The sequence below is a fragment of the Aotus nancymaae genome, unplaced genomic scaffold (assembly GCF_030222135.1).
Source record: "Aotus nancymaae isolate 86718 unplaced genomic scaffold, 86718_ANA_hifiasm-v0.15.2.pri h1tg000108l, whole genome shotgun sequence".
NCBI lineage: Eukaryota > Metazoa > Chordata > Mammalia > Primates > Aotidae > Aotus > Aotus nancymaae.
In genome coordinates this window covers 6,173,370-6,197,953 of record NW_026988523.1, presented here as the reverse complement: position 1 = coordinate 6,197,953, position 24,584 = coordinate 6,173,370, and the positions used below count along the sequence as shown (strand labels likewise).

At 46.0% G+C, this 24,584-nt stretch overlaps 1 protein-coding gene across 4 annotated transcripts in view; it reads left to right on the top strand.

The window, feature by feature from the left end:
* Positions 1 to 24,584, top strand: part of TNFSF4 (TNF superfamily member 4) — a 233,432-nt gene that overhangs the window by 17,527 nt on the left and 191,321 nt on the right. Inside the window, exon 2 of one of the 4 annotated variants that reach the window (XR_010340396.1) lies at positions 18,972 to 19,054. The exons of 1 other annotated variant lie outside the window; for it this stretch is intronic. The gene's annotated coding sequence lies outside the window, so the exon portion shown is untranslated. Of the gene's footprint in view, positions 1 to 7,518; positions 10,008 to 11,212; positions 11,325 to 18,971; positions 19,055 to 24,584 lie in introns of those variants that run through there. 2 more of the 4 variants (XR_010340399.1, XR_010340398.1) reach the window with 2 other exon arrangements.

Genomic DNA, 24,584 nt, shown 5'->3' with positions numbered 1-24,584 from the left:
TCCCAAAGCCTGACTATCCAGAGAGAAACAATGTATGTGTGTGATCTTGAGTGAAAATTTAAAATGTAAGTTAGGACATTTAATAAATTATCCAAACTTTTTGTAGGAAGAAAGCAGAAAATGTAAATAATCAATAAGAACCCCCCCCATAATCCTACTGTCTAGAAGTAAATACTGGTTTTAGTTCAGAGTATGTGTGCACACACGTGTGTGTGAGTGTGTGTGTGTGTTTGCAGACTGCTTGGTCAGTTAGGGTAGGGAGTGGTTGAGCCTGATCTGGGATCACAGCCTTCCTATGTTGGAGAAAGTGGTTGGGTGGAGTGGGTGTCGATATGCAAAGGTTGGTTTAAACAAATGGTTTTGATTTTGTTATTTGGACAAGGCTTGAGGTGGAAACTCCTGGTGAACAAAATTAGGGAATGGGAAGAATTTGGTAGTGCTGTGTTTTGTGTTTTCCTGCACCTTTTCTTCTGATTTCCCAAAGAGCTTACCCTGTTGTGTAGATTAAATCTTAGGCCTCTATGGCAACAGAGACTGTAGGCAGTAGAGGACAAAGAGAAGAGCTGGAAAGGGGCTTTCTCTACATTCCAATCAGAGCAAAGCAGGACTGCAGCACAGTGATCACCGAAGTGAACTCAATGTTGTACTGCATCAGTTTTATAGCGTCAGGGAGTTCTAGAAAACAATGCCTTGTGTTGGGAACTAGCATTCTACCAGGAACCATGATATTGGCGGGGCAAAGGTGAAGAGAGGACCAAAGTCGGGGGGACATGAAGGGAAAATAATGAGCAAGTTATTGGAAGTAACCCATGGAGATGCCAACAAAGAATTAGGGGTGATTTTACTGGGGAGAGAGGTCCTAGGGTCAAGAGCCTGAGGGCTGTGTGTGTATACATGTGTATATATGTGTGTGTGTGTGTATTTATATCTACATTGACCTATATCTATATCTACATGTATCTTTCTTCAAGAATAGGACGTTGGTCAGGGTAAGAGCATTTACACCGTAGAAGGCAGAAAATACTACGACTCAGAGGTTTTCCTTTACTCTCCTCCCAACCCAGACCCAGTTGTTAAACATTACCAGCACAACATTGGCTTCTTATTCCTCAGTTTACCAGGCTGTTACATAAAATTCACTCTCCAGACCTGCTTTGGAGCAATTGGGAACTTCAGCATTTTGATCTACCTTTTTGGAGTGGTCTGATATAGGTCACTATATCAGCAAACGTCGTAAGAACTCACCAGTCCTGCCACGAGAATAGGGTGTTAGTTTTCGCCTTGCCCTTCACCCTGGAGAGTTAAGCAGACATTCTTCGGTGGAAGTCAAATGTGACTACTCTGTCTACACCAGGGGGAACATCAGGAACACAAGTGTGCTCAAACACACATTCTTGCTCACCCACACACAAATAAATACATTTCCTCTTAGACTGAAAACCAGAAATTATTTAAAGCGCCCACTTTAAAAATGAAAACTAAGAGTTCTGAAAACAAGGAATAACAACTGATCCTTGGACATAATTTGTTTTTGAGACAGAGTCTCTCTCTATCACCTATGCTGGAGTGCACAATCTTGGCTCACTGCAACCTCCGCCTCCCAGGTTCAAGCGATTCTCATGCCTCAGCCTCCCTAGTAGCTGGGACTACAGGTACACACCACCATGCCCGGCTAATTTTCTTGTATTTTTAGTAGAGATGGGATTTCACCATGTTGACCAGGCTGCTCTCAAACTCCTGAGCTCAGGCAGTCCGTCCACCTCGGCCTCTCAAAGTGCTGGGATTACAGGCATGAGCCACTGTGGCCCGGACTTAATTTTAAGGGTAAGGGAGGGAAGCTATAAGGAAGGGGAGGAAATGAGATTGAGGTAGGGAATAGGAAAAGCAAAGAGAGGGGAGAGGAAAAAGGATGAAAAAGAGGAAAAGGGTGAGAAGTAAAAGCAGCAAGTAGGGAGGAAAAGTTTGGAGAGGGTGGAGAGGAGAAAAAAGTGGCCTGTGGAATGGAAGCTGAGGAGCCCGCGGGCTTTGGGGTGAGTGTGGTGGTTGGAGTTCAGCTGTTTTGTTTCCTTGGGCATAGGCCCTGAGAAGAGGTTACCCCTGCTCTGACTGCACTCAGAGGTTTAGCAACAATCTTATTTTAAGCTTTTATTTTTGTTTCCATCTTTATTGTTTATTTTTGACAATCAGAATATTTTCTACTGGGATTTTGAATGTCTTCACCTTGTGACAAAATGACTTGGAACTAAAGATTTAGAAATTTAGTAATTAATATTAGATTGTGTTAATATGCATAGCCTGTACTGTGCTTTGATGGATTTTAAACCTTACAGATTGCATTAATTATTTTTAAGAAAGATGGCCGGGCGCGGTGGCTCACGCCTGTAATCCCAGCACTTTGGGAGGCCGAGGTGGGCGGATCACGAGGTCAAGAGATCGAGACCATCCTGGCCAACATGGTGAAACCCTGTTTCTATTAAAAAAAAAAAAAAAAAAGATTGAGAATGTGTCATTTCACAATGTCTAGAGATTGCATCTTATTAAAAAATAAACCTATTTTTAGTCTGCATAGGAGTTGGTATAAGGAGCATACAATTCAAGCAAATAAAATGAGAAAAGATGATTCAACAAGAGGCATCGCTGATTTGCTGTTTATTTAACTGCTTTGACCAAAGCGTTTGGTTCTTATATGAACAAGAAAGGGGACGAGTTGTCCACCAGAACGAGAATTATATTCTGGTTTGAAGCTTCTGCTGTCAGATAATGTAGCTTTCTCTGGTATGGAAGAATAGCATCATCTTTAAGCAAGGTGGGATTAAGCATGGACAGAACTGTGTTTCTCACCCAGGAGGAGGGTAGGTTTGATGAATTGTTTACAAATTTAATCTTTGGTGGTGGCAGCAGGGGAGGGATCTTATGTGTGGTGGGAATTGATGACGTGATTTTTTCTTTTATCTTCTGAGTAAGACATTTTCTTGGGGTACAGAAAATTTTATGATGGAAGAATAAATAAGAAAACCAAGAATATTTAAGCAAACCTGCAGAATGATTCAGTGGCCTTTCCAGTTGACTTAGCCTGTGTCCCTGGTGTCACTGACTGGCACCTATAGCAATACTTGGTGTGACTTAGCTTCTTGTCACATACAACTTTCCTCTCTTCTTTCCTTTCATTGTCCCTTCCCTCCTGACTTCTCTGAGGGACAGTAGGATTGAGGCCACAGGCTGCCATGACATACCATGTTCCTGCATGGAAAGATTCAGTTTTGTAAATATACAAATTTTCCCAAAATTAATATTTAAGTTTAGTGAAATTCCAATTAAAAAACTCTAGTAGGATTTTATTGGGGAGGGGCAGATGTGATGGGAATTGATGATGTGATTGTAATTTTTCTTTTATGTTCTAAGTACAACATTTTCTTGGGGTACAGAAAATTGTAGGTGGAAGAATAAATAAGGAAACAAAGAATAGTTTGAATAGGAACAAAAAATAGGAGAAATGTATGCAATGAGAGATTAATGTGTATTATAAACCCACAGAAACTAGAGACAGGAGTGATGAAATGTATAGAGATGGGACAGAATAGAGTGGCCACACGTGAACCCTGGTGTACGTGCGGATTTGGCATGTGACAAAAATGAAGAAAACTACAGTGAGGCGAAAGATGGTATTGGGCCAATGAGAAACAGTTTGGGGGAAAGTGACATAGATTTCACCTAAAAGTGCAAGGAAACAAATTCCAAATGGAACTAGTTAAATGTGGGAGAATGACACTGTAAAAAACTTGAAAATAAAGATGAATGCCTATATAATTTGTAGTGAGAAAGAAAGAACTTTGTAAGTAAACAAAAGCTTATAAAGAAAAAGACTGATAGAACTGATTATACAATAACTTAAAACTACCACAAACTAAATTAATAAGCAAATCATTAATAATAAGCGATTTACTACAAAAAAATTAACAAAGTTAAAACACTTAAAAAAGAAAAAGCCAAGAGACCTTGTTTGTGGCCATCCTCAGGTTGGATAATTCACTAGAAAGACATATAGAACTCAGGAAAGCAATTTTATTATGCTTACAATTTTATTATAGTGAGAGGACACAGATAATAAAATCAGGAGAGGGAAGTGACACAGGGCAGAGTCTGGAAGAGTCCAGGCACAGGGCTTCCCATCTTCCTCTCTCTACAGTCACGGATTGTGTTATCTCCTGGCCACGATGCGTGACAATACACACAGAGTACTGCCAACCAGGATGCTCACCTGAGCCTTTGATGTCCAGAGGGTCAAAGCTCCCACTGTAAATCACATCTCTGGACTCTCTGGTGGCAGAAGCCCTCAGGCCAGCAGAGACACTCATAACATGCTGGGCATTCCAGGGGGCTAGAGCTCCCCTTCCAGTAGCCAAAAGGCCTAAGTTAATTCTTCATTACACAAAAACCTATCATTTTATCCCTGTCAAGTTGACAAAGTGTAGCAGATGCCATCAGCGCTGGGGCACATCCCTGGACATTTCAGCGTTCCCCAGGAGACTTCTAAGGGCAATGTTTGCAACTCCATGCCTGAGGGCCTTAAAAAACAAAACAGAAAACAAAACAAAACTGCTGAAGGCCTCCTGCCCTTTTCCTTAAGTAGCCCTCACTTACTGACTTGGAGTTGTCATGTAAGACCTTAGCCCTTTGGGTGGGATAATGTTGGGGCATTCTGCACCATTTCCCAGAATTTCTCTGCGAGATTAAGTTCCAGTTGGCCACTGTGATGGGGGCTTGGTAGTGCACCCTTTATCGGCTGCCTTTGCTTCTGGTTACCACTTACCCACATCCGTCCTTATTTCTGTATTACTCAGATAGACTTCCTGCACATGAATCCTCGTCTCAGAGTCGGCCTCTGGAGGATAACAAACTAAGGCATCAAATTTAACATGAAATTCAGAGGTGGCGTGTGTACGTGGAAATAGATGTTCTCCTCTGCTCCACTTTGTGGAGTGTAAATTGGTTCAACCTTTTTTCGTGGCTACTTTGGAAGTATTTATCAAGTAGCTTTAAAATATGCGTAGTCTTCAACTTAGTAATTCTGCTTCTGAGACTGTTTCCTGAGAAATAGCTAGGGATGTGTACTAGGCTTTCTTTTCTGTTTCTAAACAATAAACTACTTTGAAAATGAGGAAAAGGACACTAAATAACTTCATAGGTAAAGTTTTATGTCTCATGTATTAAAGGTAGGATGCAACAAATAATTGACTGCAGTTTTCCTTTCATAAGCAATTATTAACCTTTAAAAAACTTTCCTCAGATATAGATTAACTTTTACTGAATATAGCTGTTAATAAGAAATTTTAAAATTGTTTGCATACTGTATTAGCCCGCTTGGGCTGCCGTAACAAAATACCATAGACAAGGTGTTCTAAACAACAGAAATAGAAATTTATTTTTTCACAGGTTTGGAGGCTGAGGGATTCAAGATCAAGGTTCAGTTCAGTTCCTAGTGAGGGTTCCTTCCAGCCTCGCAGATGTGTGCTCACTAGGCGGGGAGAGACAGTAAGCCCGCTGCTCTCTCCTCTTCCAAGGACACTAATCCTATTGCATTGGGGTCCACCTTCGTGATGCCGTTTAGCATCAGTTACATCCTTACACCAAATACAGCCACGCTGGAGGTGAGGAGTGCAACGTATGAACTTTGGGAGAACACAGTTCAGTCCACAGCACACACTAATAAATGACTCAGTTATTTAGTAAGTTTTAGAACGTTCTTATTTGCTCTTTTGTTCTTTTTCAGCTCTCTGGGTCATATCTGTTGCTGAAAATCTCTAGTAGGAAAAGCCTGTCTCCCATCACTTTCTGGGTCCATCACCATAGGGGTATTTGATGCCATTGTCCAAAAGACTTGGCTTTACTGCTTACCAGCAAAGTGTCAGCCGAGTTGGCTCCTTCTGAGGGCTGTGAGGGAGAGTCTCTCCCTCAGCTTTGGGTAGGTGCTGGCAATCTTTGGCGTTCTGTAACTTGTGGCAGCATAACTCCAGTATTCACATGGCATTCTCCTTCTACGTATGCCTGTGTCCAACTTTCCCCTTCTTACAATGACACCAATCATACTGAAGTAGGGGCTATTTTACTCAGATATGATCTCATCTTAACTGACTATGTCTGCAACAACCCTATTTCCAAATAGGCCATATTCAGAGGTACTGGGGGGTAGGACTTCAATATATGATTTTTAGGGGGACAAAATTCAACCTGTAACAACTTGGAAAACTTTGTCGTGAATCAAAAGTTGAATCTGAGTCAGTTTATTTTATTTTATTTTTTGAGATGAAGTCTCACTTTGTTGCCCAGGCTGAGGTGCAGAGGCATGATCATAGCTCACTGCAGCCTTGAGCTTCCCAGGCTCAGGTGATCCTTCCACCTCAGCCTCCCTCGTAGCTGGGACTACAGGTGCGTGCCACCATATCCAGCTATTAATTTTTTTGTATTTTTTGTAGAGATGGGGTTTTGGCATGTTGCCCAGGTTGGTCTGGAACTCCTGGACTCAAGTGTTCCATCCACCTCGACCTCCCAAAGTGCTGGGATTACAGGCTTGAACCACCTCACCTGGCCAAGAGTCAATTTCTTAAGAGATATTTGCTTACTTATTTATTTATTCTCATTCTTCTCAGCAAACTGACACAAGAACAGAAAATCAAACACTGCATGTTCTCACTCATAAGTGAGTGTTGAATAATGAGAACACATGGACACAGGGAGGGGAACATCACACACTGGGGCCTGTTGGGGCGGGGGGGGTAAGGGCATTAGGGGAGTGATAGCAAGGAGCGGGGGCTTGGGGAGGGCTAACATTAGGAGAAATACCTAATGTAGATGACAGGGGGATGGATGCAGCAAACCACCATGGCACCTGTATACCTATGTAACAAACCTGCACATTCTGCACATGTACCCCAGAACTTAGAGTATAATAAAAATAAATTAAAAAAAATAAAAGTCCTTCCCACATTAAAAAAAAAAAAAAAAAAAATGTGAAGCAAGACACATCACTTCCTAGTGTTATGCTATAAACACGTGATAAAGGGTGAGGGGTTATTCTCCACTGAGGAATCCAGTCCAAACCCACAGACCAGCTCATAGCCAACCAGCTGAGTCCAAAACAACTAGATCTTTTTAGACAATTGCCATCCAAACCAGAGTGCTATGAAATGAATTGTGTGCCTCCCCTCTTCAAATTCATATGTTGAATTCTTGTGTCAGTTTGCTGAGAATGATGGTTTCCAGCTTCATCCATGTCCCTGCAAAGGACATGAACTCATCCTTTTTTATGGCTGCATAGTATTCCACGGTGTATATGTGCCACATTTTCTTTATCCAGTCTATCTTTGATGGGCATTTGGGTTGGTTCCAAGTCTTTGCTATTGTGAACAGTGCTACAATAAACATATGTGTGCATGTGTCTTTATAACTGAATGTTTTATTATCCTTTGGGTATATATTCAGTAATGGGATTGCTGGGTCAAATGGTATTTCTATTTCCAGATCCTTGAGGAATCGCCACACTGTCTTCCACAATGGTTGAACTAATTTATACTCCCACCAACTGTGTAAAGCATTCCTGTTTCTCCACATCCTCTCCAGCATCTGTTGTCTCCTGATTTTTTTAATGATTGCCATTCTAACTGGCGTGAGATGGTATCTCAATGTGGTTTTGATTTGCATTTCTCTAATGACCAGTGGTGATGAGCTTTTTTCCATATATTTGTTGGCTGCATAAATGTCTTCTTTTGAATAGTATCTGTTCATATCCTTCACCCACTTTTTAATGGGGTTGTTTTTTCTTGTAAATCTGTTAAATTCTTCATAGATTCTGGTTATTAACCCTTTGTCAGATGGGTAGATTGCAAAAATGTTTTCCCATTCTGTTGGTTGCCGGTTCACTCTAATGATAGTTTGTTTTGCTGTGCAGAAGCTCTTAAGATTAATTAGATCCCATTTGTCTATTTTGGCTTTTGTTGCCGTTACTTTTGGTGTTTTAGTCATGAAGTCCTTGCCTATGCCTATGTCCTGAATGGTATTGCCTAGGTTTTCTTCTAGGGTTTTTATGATGTTAGGTCTTACGTTTAAATCTTTAATCCTGCTTCACATTGTTATGTGCCAAGTGCTAATTGTGGAGGACCTGTTCTTCCTTCACTCTCTTAGGCCTTAGTCGTTAGGTATTTGTTGTCAATCCTTATGGCTTCCTTCACCCAGTTCTTGTAGGTCCTCCCAGGGTACTGCTACACTCTGCAGATTTCTCTTTGCTGCTGTCATCAAATATATATTCTGGACAAGGGGGCTCCATAATGAGCTTCAACACCAGCCCTGTATTCATGATACATCATTGGCCACAAGTGAGGCTGGAGGAGAACTCGTCTGCTGAGGAAGTAAGCACATGACCTGTCACCAAGGAGTAACCATTTGGGCAAGATTGAAATCCAACTCTAAACTTCATCACACATCACCATCAAGTTGCATTCCTGAACATGCATTGTATTCCATTCCAGCCCTTGGAATTTTATCAGCGAAGGACAGCAGGCAAGGTAGTACATGTGAGAACAACTGTTGACCATGAAATACTTTATTCAGAAGTAGTAGTAATGGCAAAAAGAATCTTTTTAGCAGCCACCCTTTCCCTTAGGGGAGAAAGCTCAGCAGTTGGTTGGCTCAGTTGGTTCACTGAAGGCAGATGAATTGGCACTTTGCAGCTGAGGGCCAATGCAGGCTCACAGAAGTGGCTTCTCTCCGCAGGCTGATTTGGGGCCCCCAACGGGGCCCAAAGCCCAGCAATCAGCACCTGTCTCTTAATTCTGGGCAACTAACAAATCCCATCCTAGTGTGCTGAGAGCGCCCTCTAGTGCCCGGCAACTTCCTCAACAACGGAGTGTAAAGAACTTTAAGGACCTTCGCCAGAAGGAACTTGAATTTCAAGCCTAACCTGAAGCTTATTATTTAAGGAAACCGACATATTCCTTCAGAGAAATTGTTGTATTAGAAAACATTCAGACTGTAAAAGCATTCTCCAAAGAAAACCAAAGACTTAACTACAGTGATTCATTTACTTTAAGTCCACAACAACGAAATATTAATTTAACAACACAAATAGTGTGCTCTTTAGCTCTTTGAAGGACGGCAACGAGGAAAACTGAAAAATAATGATCTAGCAATTACTGGCTGAACCACATTCTAAGAAATGTTAAGATAACAGGTGAACATTCAAAATTCAAATTTACCACTTAGGAGGCTGCTTATTTGCATGACAGATGGATTATTTGTTTTACAGAAAGGCTTTCTCTCAGGCCTGGATTTGACTACCAATTAGCCTTAACCCCAGCAGAGCTTTAATTAGAATGCGAGGGGTTTGTGGGATCTGTGGGCACTGGGGGAAGAGTGTCTTGAGATTTTTCTAGGAGTTAAGTACAGGGCCTCTGAGTTACATCTGATATATATGGCACAAATTATATAAACGTTGGGATTGCCTGTCACCTAATACAATTATTTGTACACACAGAGTATGACATTAATTCCTGCAGTGAACAACTCTATAGGCCCTTCATCCTCATGTGTCCATTTCTACGAAGCCCTATTTGCTGTGCACACACTTTTTTCAAAGAATCTATTAGTGAATGTGAGTATCAAGTTATAAGCAACAAAATATAAAGAAATCCCCATTACATCCCCGTTCCCTATAATACTTTTCCTTCATTTTGCTATGAGCATTTCTCTGGCATTCCCACTCCTGAGCCACACGATTATTAAATGTTTGTTGTCTCAGCTAACTATGCCAACAGGTTCGTAATATCACTTGATACGGAGGAAGTGGAAGACTCTGCGAAACTTATTTACATTAAACACGCGAGCATAAGAAAAGATTGTTGAGCAACAGGAGTGAGCTAAGAAAGCAGTTGTGAATTCTGTGCATATAAGATGGAACAAGATGTTATTTGTGTGTGTTAAGTGCCTGGCCGCGTAAATAAAGAAGGTTCAAATCAGGTGCAGCTGTTCTTTCTCAGTGCCGTGTGGGTATTAGAGTCCCTGCAACCATCTGTGGCCTCAGACCTTGCGTTCCTTTGCATAGGGAGCTCGCAGCCCCTTTTTAGCTGAATGCAGCTGGGAGCAGGAAGGGTGGAGCAGGCTGGGGTTTGACTCAGCAGCTGTGGGCGAGACCCTGCATACACTATCTTGGGGACTGTGATAAAGGTTAAAAATAAAAGATAGCACTTGAGTGGGCGTCATAAGGAGTAGCTATCTAATTCTGGGGCTTATTTTTACAAAGCAGCAGCTGATAGTGTCAGCCCAGCACGTCCCAAAAGTTCTAAGACAGGAAGCTCCCACATTTGCTATGACCAATGTCACTTTAAGAGGTCTTGGCAGTAACATTCTCACTTAAGTTTTCCTTCTGCAACAACGATATATACGGAGGATTAGAAGATACTGCAAAAGGTCACCTTTTATTCATACCCACTTAAAAACTAAACCCACTAAATCAACTTCCCCTCTCCCTTCTCAAACATGTGTAGAGCGCCACCACGTGGCAGGCACAGTGCTGGGCGCTGCCATTCACAGGTGCAGACCCCACAGGGTCTTTTCCCTCAGAGCTGGTGGAGGTTGTGGCATAGCCTGTGCTCAGTCCTGGATCTGTCTCTTGAGGACCAACCAGTTCCTCGTTGGCCATGGAGAATGAGCAGAGCAGCATCTAACAATGGACGGGGCGCCCTCTCAGCTTCTCTCTTCACGAGTGAATGCCACACATTTTAAACTAGAACTCTTTCGACGTATTTAGCACCTAACAGATGGTGCAAGAATTCTGGGTACTTTTTCTTTTCTGTTTGGGTGGGGAGGGCATGCCTGTGACAAATGTGAGCAGACTTGGAGAGGTGAGGAAATACAGGAAAGAGGGAGGCCAGTCTCTTTTCCCTGTTTTGGAAAAATAAGCATTTTTCATAGAAACCCCATATTTTCATAAGACCCTTTTTTAAAAAAGAAATGTTTTAACATGAAAAAAGTTTTAGATACATAGAAGTAGATATAGTAGTGTAATAAATTCCCATGTACATTTTGTTCAGCTTTAACGATTTGCGGCATGTGGCCTGATCTTGTATTACACACCTCCTCTCCCCTGTATTATTTTGGAGCAAACTTGATATGTTACTATTATTATTATTTTCTTGAGATAGAGTCTTGCTCTGTCAACCAGGCTGGAGTGCAGTGGCACAATCTCGGCTCACTGCAACCTTCACCTCCTGCGTTCAAGCTATTTTCCTGCCTCAGCCTCCCGAGTAGCTGGCATTACAGGTGTGCGCCACCATGCCCAGGTAAGTTTTGTATTTTTAGTAGATACGAAGTTTCACCATGTTGGCCAGGCTAGTCTCAAACTCCTGACCTTATGATCTGCCCACCTCAGCCTCCCAAAGTGCTGGGATTACAGGCATGAGCCAGCGTGCCCAGCTGATATGTTATTTCATCTGTAAATATTTCAATATGTTGTTCTATAGATAATAATTCCTTTTTAAAAAGTAACCACTGAAGAAAAAAATTCACAAGTTCATATGTTAAAACTTAACCACCAATGTGATAGTGTTAAGACGACAGGCGTTTGGAAGGTGATTAAATCCTGAGGGCAGAGCCATCCTGAAGGGAATTAGGGTCCTTATAAAAGAGCTTGGGAGTAGGTTTGTTCTCTTCTGCTCTTCTGCCATGAGGACACAGCTTCCATCCCCCTTTCTGCCCTTCTTCCCTCCCATCGTGTCAGGACACAGTGTAGTGTTCAAGGTACCTCCTTGGGAGGGGAGACCAGGCCCCTTCCAGCCACCAAACCTGCCGGCATCTTGATCTCAGACGTCCCAGCTTCCAGAACTGTGAGAAATAAATTTTTTATTGTTTACAAATTACCCGGTCTCAGGTATTTTGTTATAGTGCATAAACAGATGAAGACACTCTCTAATTATAAAGGATTTGCCAAGGATAATATTAAAGCCAGAGACATAGGAGATAGGCATGGTTTTGTTTCACTTTGCTTCTGTGTCTTTGTACAAATTGTTAGTTCTCCATCACCTGTGGGATGTTCTCCTTCCTACCCCACCTGCTCCCACCAGTTCACAGCTCCCAATTTCTTCAAGACCTGGCTCAAAGCCTAGTCCTTCCTAGAGGATTTCTTTCCTGAGTCCAGACCATTGCAGTCACCCCTTTACCCAGTGGTCGCAAGGCACCTATGCAGGCTGACAATTGCCACTTGGTCATCATTGTTAGTCATCAAACTGTTACTGCATACTTGGTATAGGAAAGGCTCTATGTCATACGCTGTGAGGGAGGCAGGGAGAGCTTTGCAGAGGAGGTGGGATTCAAGCAGGGTCTCGAAGGCTGTGCTTTAATTAAAGAGGTGAAAAAGAAGGGGAATGAAATTATACACAACGTTGAAGATCAGCTTCTACTCTTCTTGTTACTGGCTATGTAATTTTGAGAAAAATCCTTTAATCCCTTTGGAAATCCATTTTCTTATATGTAAGATGGGAATGACGAAATCTATGTTGGAGGGCGCTTATGAGGATTAATGGGAAAGCCCCATGTATTGATGAGAATGAATTCCTTTGCAAGTGATATTAATAACTTAATTAAGATATAACATGTAAGGATGCTGAGGCAGAAGAATCGCTTGAACCCAGGAGGTGGAGGTTTCAGTGAGCCGAGATCGCACCACTGCCCTCCAGCCTAGGTGACGAGGCGAGACTCCATCTCAAAAAAAAAAAAAAAAATTATAATATGTAACATCTCTTGAGTGGTTAATATATGAAGCTGACAAACCTCCTTTCTGCACGACATCAACTCTCGTCTGGTGGTGTCCTCTGTCTTGCTCCTGTTGGTTGAAGATGGGAGAAGTCTTGCATTTGTACGTCCTCGTGCAGGGGACCGCAGATGGGTGTTCTGTCATTCTGGTAACTATAAATTGCCCAGTAACTGGCTGGCTTTCAGGGGAGAAGGGAACCGAACTGTCTCCCTGTCCTCCGCACACGCTTTGTTGTTTGAAGTCTGCACCTTTGCTTGGCGTTGCCTCCACTGCTTGGAATGTGCCATCTTCTCAGCCTCAGCTGGTCAGCAGTCACTGGGTCAGTAAGTCAGCTGAGCTTTCGCTCCGCGAACTTTCCCTGACCTCATTTTGACCTCCTAGACTGGCTTAGGTTCCCCTTTTCTGAGCTCCCATGCTGTACTGGGCATTGCTCAATTATCACACCATACTACAAAGACCTGCCTCTCTCACTGGGCTCCCCGGTCCTTCAAGACGGGCACATAGCACTCACTCATGACATGGTGGCTGAATGAATGAATGGCCTTTCTCCATTCCCTCCCAGTCCTCATTTCCCACCCCCTCTGGGCACCACCATTCCTTCTCTCTCATTCTGCATTGTTTGTGGCTTGTTAATTATTAATACAAGCCATTTCCTGGTCTGGCCATTAGTAATGTCTCTAGGTGTTAATAATAACACCAGCTCACATCAACTGAGCACTTACTATTTGGCTGCCACTGTTCTTAGCACTTTGCACGTATAAACTCCTTTGAACGTTCCTTTTTGCCACTTTATTCCCGCTAGGGACTAACCTTGACATTGTGAAGGAGTAGTGTTCTGGTAGAGCCGTGGGACTGTAACATGGCTTTATTGTCCTATGACGCAGGACAGTAAGTCCTGTGGTGGAATATAAGTTGACTAAGTCTGTCATCATCAAATACTGGAAGATATGGCTGGGAAAAAGCCAACAACAAAAAGTACTCGACATTTGATCTCCTCTTAGTGCAATGACGCGATCGTTTTATTTTGTTTTGTTTTTTCTTTATGTGTAGTTTTAAATTACTGTACTGCGTTTCAGGTACTTAGGCCAGAAGAACAAATTGGGATGAACGGTTGTATTTACATTTCAGTTTACTAGAGGTAGCCTTGAAAGAGTTATAAAAATGTGAATGTCAGTGTGGAAAAAAATAAGGGAGGTTTTCAATTTTTTTTTTTCAAAAACGATAAATTGGCAAGGAAGACAGATTTGGGAAAGTCAGTCATGGGAATTCGTCTTTCAGTGAATACTTCTTGGCTGGGAAGAAAAGCTTTTCTTCTGTTTAGTTGGGAGCAGTGGCAAGGATTATTTTACCTGAGGATGGCAGATTATTTTACCAGCAGCTGGCAGATGAGAAGAATTCCCTGGACAACAAGGAGGGGCAGGATGGTAATGGAAGGAACCTGCGTACCTTCAGAAGGTCTGCGGTTCAGACGATGCTGCTTACCAGCTCTTAGCCTTCATCACCCTGCCTACCGGCTCTTAGCCTTCGTCACGCTGCCTACCGGCTCTTAGCCTTCGTCGCCCTGCCTACCGGCTCTTAGCCTTCGTCACGCTGCCTACCGGCTCTTAGCCTTCGTCACCCTGCCTACCGGCTCTTAGCCTTCGTCGCCCTGCCTACCGGCTCTTAGCCTTCGTCACGCTGCCTACCGGCTCTTAGCCTTCGTCACGCTGCCTACCGGCTCTTAGCCTTCGTCACGCTGCCTACCGGCTCTTAGCCTTCGTCACCCTGCCTACCGGCTCTTAGCCTTCGTCACCCTGCCTACCGGCTCTTAGCCTTCGTCACGCTGCCTACCGGCTCTTAGCCTTCGTCGCCCTGCCTACCGGCTCTTAGCCTTCGTCACGCTGCCTACCGGCTCTTAGCCTTCGTCACCCTGCCTACCGGCTCTTAGCCTTCGTCGCCCTGCCTACCGGCTCTTAGCCTTCGTCGCCCTGCCTACCGGCTCTTAGCCTTCGTCACGCTGCCTACCGGCTCTTAGCCTTCGTCACGCTGCCTACCGGCTCTTAGCCTTCGTCACGCTGCCTACCGGCTCTTAGCCTTCGTCGCCCTGCCTACCGGCTCTTAGCCTTCGTCATGCTGCCTACCGGCTCTTAGCCTTCGTCGCCCTGCCTACCGGCTCTTAGCCTTCGTCGCCCTGCCTACCGGCTCTTAGCCTTCGTCACGCTGCCTACCGGCTCTTAGCCTTCGTCGCCCTGCCTACCGGCTCTTAGCCTTCGTCACGCTGCCTACCGGCTCTTAGCCTTCGTCGCCCTGCCTACCGGCTCTTAGCCTTCGTCACGCTGCCTACCGGCTCTTAGCCTTCGTCGCCCTGCCTACCGGCTCTTAGCCTTCGTCACGCTGCCTACCGGCTCTTAGCCTTCGTCGCCCTGCCTACCGGCTCTTAGCCTTCGTCACGCTGCCTACCGGCTCTTAGCCTTCGTCGCCCTGCCTACCGGCTCTTAGCCTTCGTCACGCTGCCTACCGGCTCTTAGCCTTCGTCACGCTGCCTACCGGCTCTTAGCCTTCGTCACCCTGCCTACCGGCTCTTAGCCTTCGTCACGCTGCCTACCGGCTCTTAGCCTTCGTCACCCTGCCTACCGGCTCTTAGCCTTCGTCACGCTGCCTACCGGCTCTTAGCCTTCGTCACGCTGCCTACCGGCTCTTAGCCTTCGTCACGCTGCCTACCGGCTCTTAGCCTTCGTCACCCTGCCTACCGGCTCTTAGCCTTCGTCACCCTGCCTACCGGCTCTTAGCCTTCGTCACGCTGCCTACCGGCTCTTAGCCTTCGTCACCCTGCCTACCGGCTCTTAGCCTTCGTCACCCTGCCTACCGGCTCTTAGCCTTCGTCACGCTGCCTACCGGCTCTTAGCCTTCGTCACGCTGCCTACCGGCTCTTAGCCTTCGTCACCCTGCCTACCGGCTCTTAGCCTTCGTCACGCTGCCTACCGGCTCTTAGCCTTCGTCACCCTGCCTACCGGCTCTTAGCCTTCGTCACGCTGCCTACCGGCTCTTAGCCTTCGTCACCCTGCCTACCGGCTCTTAGCCTTCGTCACCCTGCCTACCGGCTCTTAGCCTTCGTCACGCTGCCTACCGGCTCTTAGCCTTCGTCACGCTGCCTACCGGCTCTTAGCCTTCGTCACGCTGCCTACCGGCTCTTAGCCTTCGTCACGCTGCCTACCGGCTCTTAGCCTTCGTCACCCTGCCTACCGGCTCTTAGCCTTCGTCACGCTGCCTACCGGCTCTTAGCCTTCGTCACCCTGCCTACCGGCTCTTAGCCTTCGTCACCCTGCCTACCGGCTCTTAGCCTTCGTCACGCTGCCTACCGGCTCTTAGCCTTCGTCACCCTGCCTACCGGCTCTTAGCCTTCGTCACCCTGCCTACCGGCTCTTAGCCTTCGTCACGCTGCCTACCGGCTCTTAGCCTTCGTCACCCTGCCTACCGGCTCTTAGCCTTCGTCACGCTGCCTACCGGCTCTTAGCCTTCGTCACCCTGCCTACCGGCTCTTAGCCTTCGTCACGCTGCCTACCGGCTCTTAGCCTTCGTCACCCTGCCTACCGGCTCTTAGCCTTCGTCATGCTGCTTACCGGCTCTTAGCCTTCATTACACTGCTTACCATTCCTGGAGATGCAGTTTCCTTATCCATAAAATGGGGTCGCGTTGCCAAATTTAGCAAATAAAAATCTAGGATGCCCAGTTAAAGTAGTATTTCAGATAAATAATTTTTTAAGTATAAACATGTCCCATAAAATATTTGTGCCCCATGCAATAAATATATGCCACTAATGGTGCATGAGACATATACTAAAACATTACTTGTTGTTTATCTGAAATTCCAATTTACCTGTGTGTCCTATATTTTATCTGGCAACCCTGAATGGGGCAGGGGCAGTGGTGGTGGCATGAGTAATTATCGTGTAGAGGTGGTGTGAGGATAAAATAATACCACCGTTAGGTTTTATCACAGTGTGTAGTCTGTGTGTAGTCGACACATAAGTAGTGACTGTAACGTAACTAACTGTGTATAGTCAAAAACAAATGGATGTTATTAGTATAATAGTTATTATTAATAAAGGTCTTTAAATGGCAACCGGCCATACAGGGAGCCTTTGGGGAAAAGTTTCTGACTCTAAACTAAGGGAAGGTAATATGATCAGGATCTGGGAATAATATTTAGACTTAGTAATAATTTAGGGAAGAGAGAGATTGCATATTTAACTTTATATATATATATATATTTTTTTTTTTTTTGGAGTGGGAGTCTTACTCTGTCACCCAGGCTGGAGTGCAGTGGCCCGAACTCGGCTCACAGTAGCCTCCACCTCCTAGGTTTAAGCAGTTCTCTGCCTTAGCCTCCTGAGTAGTTGGGATTACAGGAGCGTGCCACCACACATGGCTAATTTTTGTATTTTTAGTGGAGAGGGGGTTTCGCCATCTTGGCCAGGCTAGTTTGAGCTCCTGACCTCGTGATCCACCCGCCTTGGCCTCCCAAAGTGCTGGGATTACAGGCATGAGCCATCCCGCCCAGCCTTAACTTTAAAAGAAACATAAAACCGGATGATAGGGTCTAATGGCAAGGAAACAAGCAAGGCCTTTACTGTCACCTGGTGGCCATATGCTTTAACTGCAATGTGCCTAAATGCAGCTGTAGAGGAAAGCGGTGGAAAATCTACTGAATCCAGAAGGCACCCAGGCTGTGTCATGACAGAAATAGTCGTGAACTACTGTGCCCCTCCCCTCCGTTTCCTCTCTCCCACAGCTTGAGGCTTGAGAATTAGCAGCTGGCTACGAGAGGCGGAGGAGGGAAGATGGCGAAGTCCATGCCATCCTCCTTGGCACCGAGTGTGCAAACCTGAAGCGAAGGAGCCTGAGAGGGGAGAAGCTTCATGTTGAGTACTGATTATTACAGTGGACTGTTTTTTTAAAGAGCCTCTTTATTTAATGGCTCAGAGTGGCTAGAAAATCCGTGCTATTGCTTAGCTTTCATCTCAAGTGCAGGGACAAGGCAAATCCAGAGAGAGGAGATGAAAGGACAAAGAAAAAAGAAAAAAAAAATGTGCTTTTTACTGCATTCTGCTGCATGCAGTTCACTCAATAAACATGTTTTAAATGCATAAATATATCATGAGGTAAAATTCGGGGGAAAGGCAGTGCAGTGATGCCGACAGAGGACCGGCAAACTGCATTCCATTGGACCGCAGCCTCTCGTCCCCCACCCCCGACACACAAACTAAGGTCAAAATCAGGAGGGAGTCCAGGGTAAAGTTATCAGTAGAGTTAGCTCTAGGATCTTAAAAAACTCATAAGTCCATTATAGCCAGGACATAAAGCTGTCCCGGCCTTCTGACCCTGACCCAGCCATGGCAAGCAGGGCCACTTCCTTTTATTCTCCCTGTGTCCTCCTGGGTCTCTCCGAGCCCTGCAGGGAAGGGCGGAAGCTGGTTCCATCAGTGCCTCTTTCCCAGCTTCCACTCTCCTCTCTCGTCTGTGACCTCTCAGTTTTCCTTCTCTGTACCCCAAATCATGCCTGTCTGTTGCTGAAACGGAATACTACATCATCCATCACCTGTTGCTGTAACGGAATACTACCGACTGGATAATTTAAAAAGGCAAGAAATTTATTGCTTGAAGTTCTGGAGGCTGGGAAGTCCAAGGGCATGGCATTGGCGTTTGGTGAAGGCCTTCTTGCTGCATCCTTGCATGGCAGAGGGCATCACATGGCGAGGGGGCAAGAGCAGGCATGCCTACTCAGGTCACTCTAACTCTTCTTATAAAGCCACCAGTCCCACTGTGGGGCCACACACTCATGACCTTACTTAATCCTGATTACCTTCCAAAGGCCCTACCTTCAAATATCATAAGTTTCCAGTACGTGAAATTTGGGAGACATATTCAAACCACAGCAGTGCCTAACCTTAGAATACTGCCTGGCATTTGCCCAGGCTCTGACAGCCACTACCTCTGGGACACGTTAGGATCACTGTTTACACGCAAGGCTTGCCACAGCCATTACACATCTGTGAGTCAGTGTAGGGTCCTGGTGGAAGCCTGAGTCTTGGCATCTCTCCGTGGTTTGCTACCCTGGCTCTCCACCTTTAATTTCTGGCTTCTCATTTTGGACTACGATGATTTTCTTGATGTTAATTTTTTTTTCTTTTAGTATGAAAGTTTTCAAGACGCCTACAAGTGGAAAATGCACTCCTCCCAGCCAAATCAAGCTTCGCCAGATTCCTTACAGCTGCATGCCGTGAAATGACTAACGAAAGAGCCTTCTGCTGCTGGTGGAACTTTCATATGTGGCACTATTGTGCCACTCAGCAGGACCTGACCCTGGTATTTACATATTGGATGTCACCCCAAAAGCCCCTGACCAGGGGGTTTCCGGGATGTAATAAGAATGCCGCTCTGGGCTTTGGAAGGTATATGTACGCCCATACTATAGGGCAGGGGTTAGCATTTCAGACCCCCGTTCCTCCCTCGACAAGCAAGTGCTTTTCTCCAGGGAAGATGTTCAGACTCAGTCATAGAGCCATTGTGCCATGGGCAGCTCAGTAACGATAGCCCTGCTGTCTGCCAGCTGCTGGTGGAGGTGTTGAGAATACCTAGATGAGGAAGTCAGGGGCCCTGCGTGCCTGAGCAGAGTTGGAAGCCTGCTATGGCGATGGACACAAACCCTTGGATAATTTCCATCCTTGGCTATGTGTTCTGTAGCGTAGGTGTGAAGTGGGTGTTCTGGGAGCTCAGAAGAGGGGCTCCTAACTTATGGGCGGCCAGGGAAGGCTTCCTGGAGCTCAAATGACTGAGTGGAGTCTTCAGCATTGAAAAAAAAAGTGCTCCCCCCTCACCCACGCTCCCAGTTAGGACGGTAATGCACCTCATTGAAATGATTTAAACTTTACGGAAATGTGTTCCTTTAAAGTTCAGAGAGTAAAGAGGAAGTAATAAAGCGCAAAGAGTAGAATTTCTAAGCAATCGGAGCCTGTAGCTTTCTTCCTGAAGAGGGAGTGGTGTGTGTGCCTGTGTGAGTGTGTGTAGGATGGAGTGTGTGAAAGGATGGAGCAGTAACTGAAAAGAGGGAGGTGCGGGTGGAGGTGAGATCTCACCTTCGTGCCCAGAGCCGCTTTGTGATCATGTCAGGCAAGGAGAGAAATCAGTACTCACCCTCTATGGGACTCTGGCTTTTTACAACTTGGTTTTCCAGGTTTTGGTCTTGGTTGTTGACGTCTTATAACTTCAGAGTCCCATTGTTGGCCACGTTTCAAGTGGTTTATCAAGATGTTTTCCCTAACAAAATTGTCCTCTCCCTAAAAAAATTTATAGGTCTAGCTATCAGATCTTAACAATAGTTAACCTGCTACGATGCCAATAAGAGTTCTCATTTATTGAAGACTTTCTTTGCACCAGCTATGTGCTAAGAGCTTTACATTTGTTACTTCGTAACATCCACCCTCACACCAACCTTATGAAGCGGGTACCTCACTATTCCCACGTCCCAGATAAGGAAGCTAGGATTATTACTTGCTGCAGCCACATAGCGGATAATCAGCGGGGTTGGCCCCAAACTCAGGTCTCTCTGATTCCTAGGTCTATGCTCACAGATGCACCGTCCCTCTGCATTATTTCTCAAACATATTTGGCTACAGGAGCATTTTCAAAAGTGAGCACCACTTACCTCTTAGTACTACTGTTAGCAATCTATGGAGCACGATTTGGGAAAAGCTGCCCTAGAAAAATACTGCCCTGTCTGTAAATAGAGATAATAATACAATCTCTGCATTGTGATGATTAAAAGACGTTTCAGGAAGTGGGTGCTGAGGATAGATACTTACCTTCCACCAGGAATGTGTACGTGCTTTAAAAATAACATTTGTGGCCAGGCACAGTGGCTCACACCTGTAATCCCAGCATTTTGGGAGGCCGAGGCTGGTAGATCACTTAAGTCCAGGAGTTTGAGATCAGCCTGGGCAACATGCCGAAACCCTGTCTCTACTAAAAATACAAAAATTAGCCTGGCATGGTGGCGCATGTCTGTGGTCCCAGCTATTCGGGAGGCTGAGGGGGAGGATCGTTGGGGTCTGGGAGGTGGAGCTGGCAGTGAGCCGAGATGGCACCACTGCACTCCAGCTTGGGCAACAGAGTGAGACCTTCTCTCTTTCTCAAAAGAAAATTAAAATAAAAAATAACTTTTCCTCAGTGAAAGGAAGCAGTGTTTTGGCTAGGATGTTAATGAAGATAATTGTTAACTGGGTTGGGAGACCCTTGGACCCTGTGGGGGAGGGCCCTGTAAGCTGCCGTGCCCAGCCTCCACGGGTACCCCTTTGCCCCTGTAAACTGCCGTGCCCCGCCTCCACAGGCCCCGCCTCCACAGGCCCCGCCTCCACGGGTACCCCTTTGGCCCTGTAAGCTGCCATGCCCCGCCTCCACAGGTACCCCTTTGGCCCTGTAAGCTGCCATGCCCTGCCTCCACGGGTACCCCTTTGGCCCTGTAAGCTGCCATGTCCCGCCTCCACAGGCCCCGCCTCCACAGGTACCCCTTCGGCCCCTTCCCTCCTCTCTGGCTCTGGTTCTCTCCGTCATCCCTCTGTAGAGTTTGTCTTCGGATGGTGTTCCAGTTGCCTGCCTCTGGGCAGCGTCCTTGCTGTAAAGCACACTGCTGCCTACTCAGGCCAGCCCAGGATATCTCCGCTGCAAATTTGGACTGTGTCCTGAGCCCCAGCTGTAGGCCAGGCCTCTGTGACATATTGGGCAGACCACCCACAGCCAGCTGCTGACACTGCCCGGCCTACATCTTCCCAGAGAACTACGCTATCACCACCCACCACAGCTCACTGACAGACCCTGCCTTCAGAGACAAGGACCAGCCCAGGAGAGTCCGAGTTGACTCTACCTCCCCGAACATTAATTTGGATGGCTCGCCAACTCCCAAAGGAGCCAATCTTTCGTCCTGGTTAGCTCTCAACAAAGCCCCTGCCCCGTTGGTTTCCTGCTGGGGCCTGGAGGACCTGGCAGTCCCAAATCATGACATTCCTTTTCTTCCATGTACCAGTTTTTCACAGCTGTCATTTTTCTTTCAAAATTTTATCAGTCCCACCGATGTGCACATTTGGGCAAAAATACTATGAACAAAACAGACAAGCAAAGATAGGTCCTCAACCCAGCTCCTGAATACCACCTAGAAAGAGAGTTTGCATTCTTCTCAGTAAATATCATGCATACTAAAAAAGCAAACAAATTATTTCACTGACGTGCTCACTTGCACCTGTGAGGGAGCCATTGTTACTGCCATTTCATGCGTGGAAAGGCTGAGGATCACAGAGCTTAGCTGATTTGCCTAACCTCGCAGAACTGAGAGCACCAAAGCCAGGGCCAGAATAATTATCCAGTGTTTGTCCCTCTGCCACGTGCTGCCCCTTGGACCTGGGACCCTTAGGCCACCAAGGCTGGGCCCTTTGCTTCTGGAGGGTCCCAAAGTGATAGCATAAGCATGGTTCCGACTGAGTCTGACACGCTGCCAGGAAGCCTCTGTTTTCTTCCTTTTATTCTCTTCCATCTTCCTGTTTCTTCTTTTTTTATTTTTTATTTTTATTTTTTAAAGATGGGGTTTCACCATGATGGCCAGGCTGGACTTGAACTCCTGACCTCAGGTGATCCACCCACCTCAGCCTCCCAAAGTGCTAGGATTACAGGCGTGAGCCACCGTGCCCGGCTTTTTTTTTTTTTTTTTTTAAGATGGGGTTTCACCATGATGGCCAGGCTGGACTTGAACTCCTGACCTCAGGTGATCCACCCACCTCGGCCTCCCAAAGTGCTAGGATTACAGGCGTGAGCCACCGCGCCCAGCCCATCTTCCTGTTTCTAAGGCTTATCTCACTGTCCATTGTTCATGGTCTTCAAGGGGCTCTTTGATTTTCTCTGTAGCGAGGCCATGGAACTTTTAGGTTTCACCGACCCACCCACCCACCCACTCGCTTGCCTCTTGAGAGAGCACCAGCTGAAGCACAACTACGTGTTGGGGAGCTATGTAAGGAGAAATGGGAGATGTGATCTGGCCCCTAATAAACCGTTAAGGAAAAATTATCCTGATATCTGTGAAAAACAGCAACGAATTTTTTATTCAAGACTATTGCAATAAGGGTCAAGATTATTGCAATAGGTCAGAGGATTGAGTTCAACCCCAGATACATCAGGGATAAGGGGGGATTTATAGCCAATGAGCAGAGTGGGGGAGTGGATGGAAAACTACTCAGAGGAACTTGATTAGGAGGAGGAAGAACAGCTTGATTGGATGTCGAGGGTGGGAGAATCTCAGCAGATGGACTTAACAAGATTGATTGCTAAAACTGGGCTCAGCAGGCAGAGATCAAGGCCTAAATGAGAAGAGGGCTTAACAGTGCCTGACTAAAGTTTGGTCGAGGAAGGAGTCTTTGTTGGCACTCACGAAGTCACGTGAGAGTCAGGACCCAAACGCAGGACCCAAGGCGCTACGAGGCTGTGGTGCGCCAGCTACGGGCGTGGCTGGAGCTCGGAGAGGCGTCGGTGGGTGTATCTGCGTTATTCCAGCCTCTGACTCCAGGGCCGACCGGAGGACAGTCATACCGGTCTCATCTCAGGTTTGTTTATTTCTTGCTACTCTGTGATGTACCATACTTTCTTCTACCTCATACTTTGAGGCTTGAATTTCCAGGATTTGATAAGAAAGACTGAAAACCACAAGCGAGACTAAAAAGTGCCAAGGCTTTGTCTAGACCTCGGACAGGAACGCTAACCTCCTGTTTCATGTTTGCAATATTGGGAAAATACTTGTTACAGACTGAATTGTGTGCCCCAAGAATTCATTTGTTGACTTAACCTGCAGTGTGACTGTGTTTGGAAACAGGGCCTCTAAGAAGGTAACCCATGTAAGGTGGGGCCCTAATCTGATAGAACTGGCGTCCTTCCTTCTAAGAAGAGGAAGAGATACTAGAGATGTTCTTGTCTGTGCACACACAGAGGAAGGGCCACGCAAAGACACAGTGAGAAGGCGGCCGTCTGCAAGCTAGGAAGGGAGGTTTTACCAGAAACAGAATTTTCTGGCAGGTTGACCTCAGAATTCCTGCCTCCAGCACTGTGAGAAAACAAAAATGTCTGTGGTTTAAGCCCTCCAGTCTGTGGTACGTGGTGACAGCAGCCTGAGCACGCTAGTACAATAACTATTTTGTGGATTTATGGTGAGAACTAAACATAAGGTGAGGACCTAACTGTAATTCACACATGTTGGCTTAGCCCTCTTTCCTCCTGTCGTGTGATTTGTGGGGTGTTAAGGGTCTTTTGCCACTAGGCAGCTTCCTTGTGACCACGTGATGGTGTGGAAAATTCGCTCAGTAGAAGCGTTCTTTTGGATTCAGGTGTTGCTTATCTGGGTTGCGAGTAACAGCCTTCACAGATTAGTCTATAAACTAAAAGGGGGGATTTTCTGAAAGGATGTTATGCTCAATTAGGGTTCCTGGTTTCACACAGTGTACATGAATTGGCTGGTTTTGGCCAAAAAGGAATTTCTGAAAGGATATAGGATGGGGTAGAGGATTGGCAGGAAGGATGGAGGATCAGATTTGGGTCTCCCAGCTGGCAAAAGGGTCAAACATCACACCTTAGAATGGGGCCTGAGGACGGCGAGGCCGTGGGGCTGGGGGCTGGGGGCTGGGGGCTGGGGGCTGGGGGCTGAGCACTGAGCACTGAGCACTGGCTGCTGCTCGCTCCTCTGACCCCGTGAACGCTGGCCTGCGCCCACACTGCG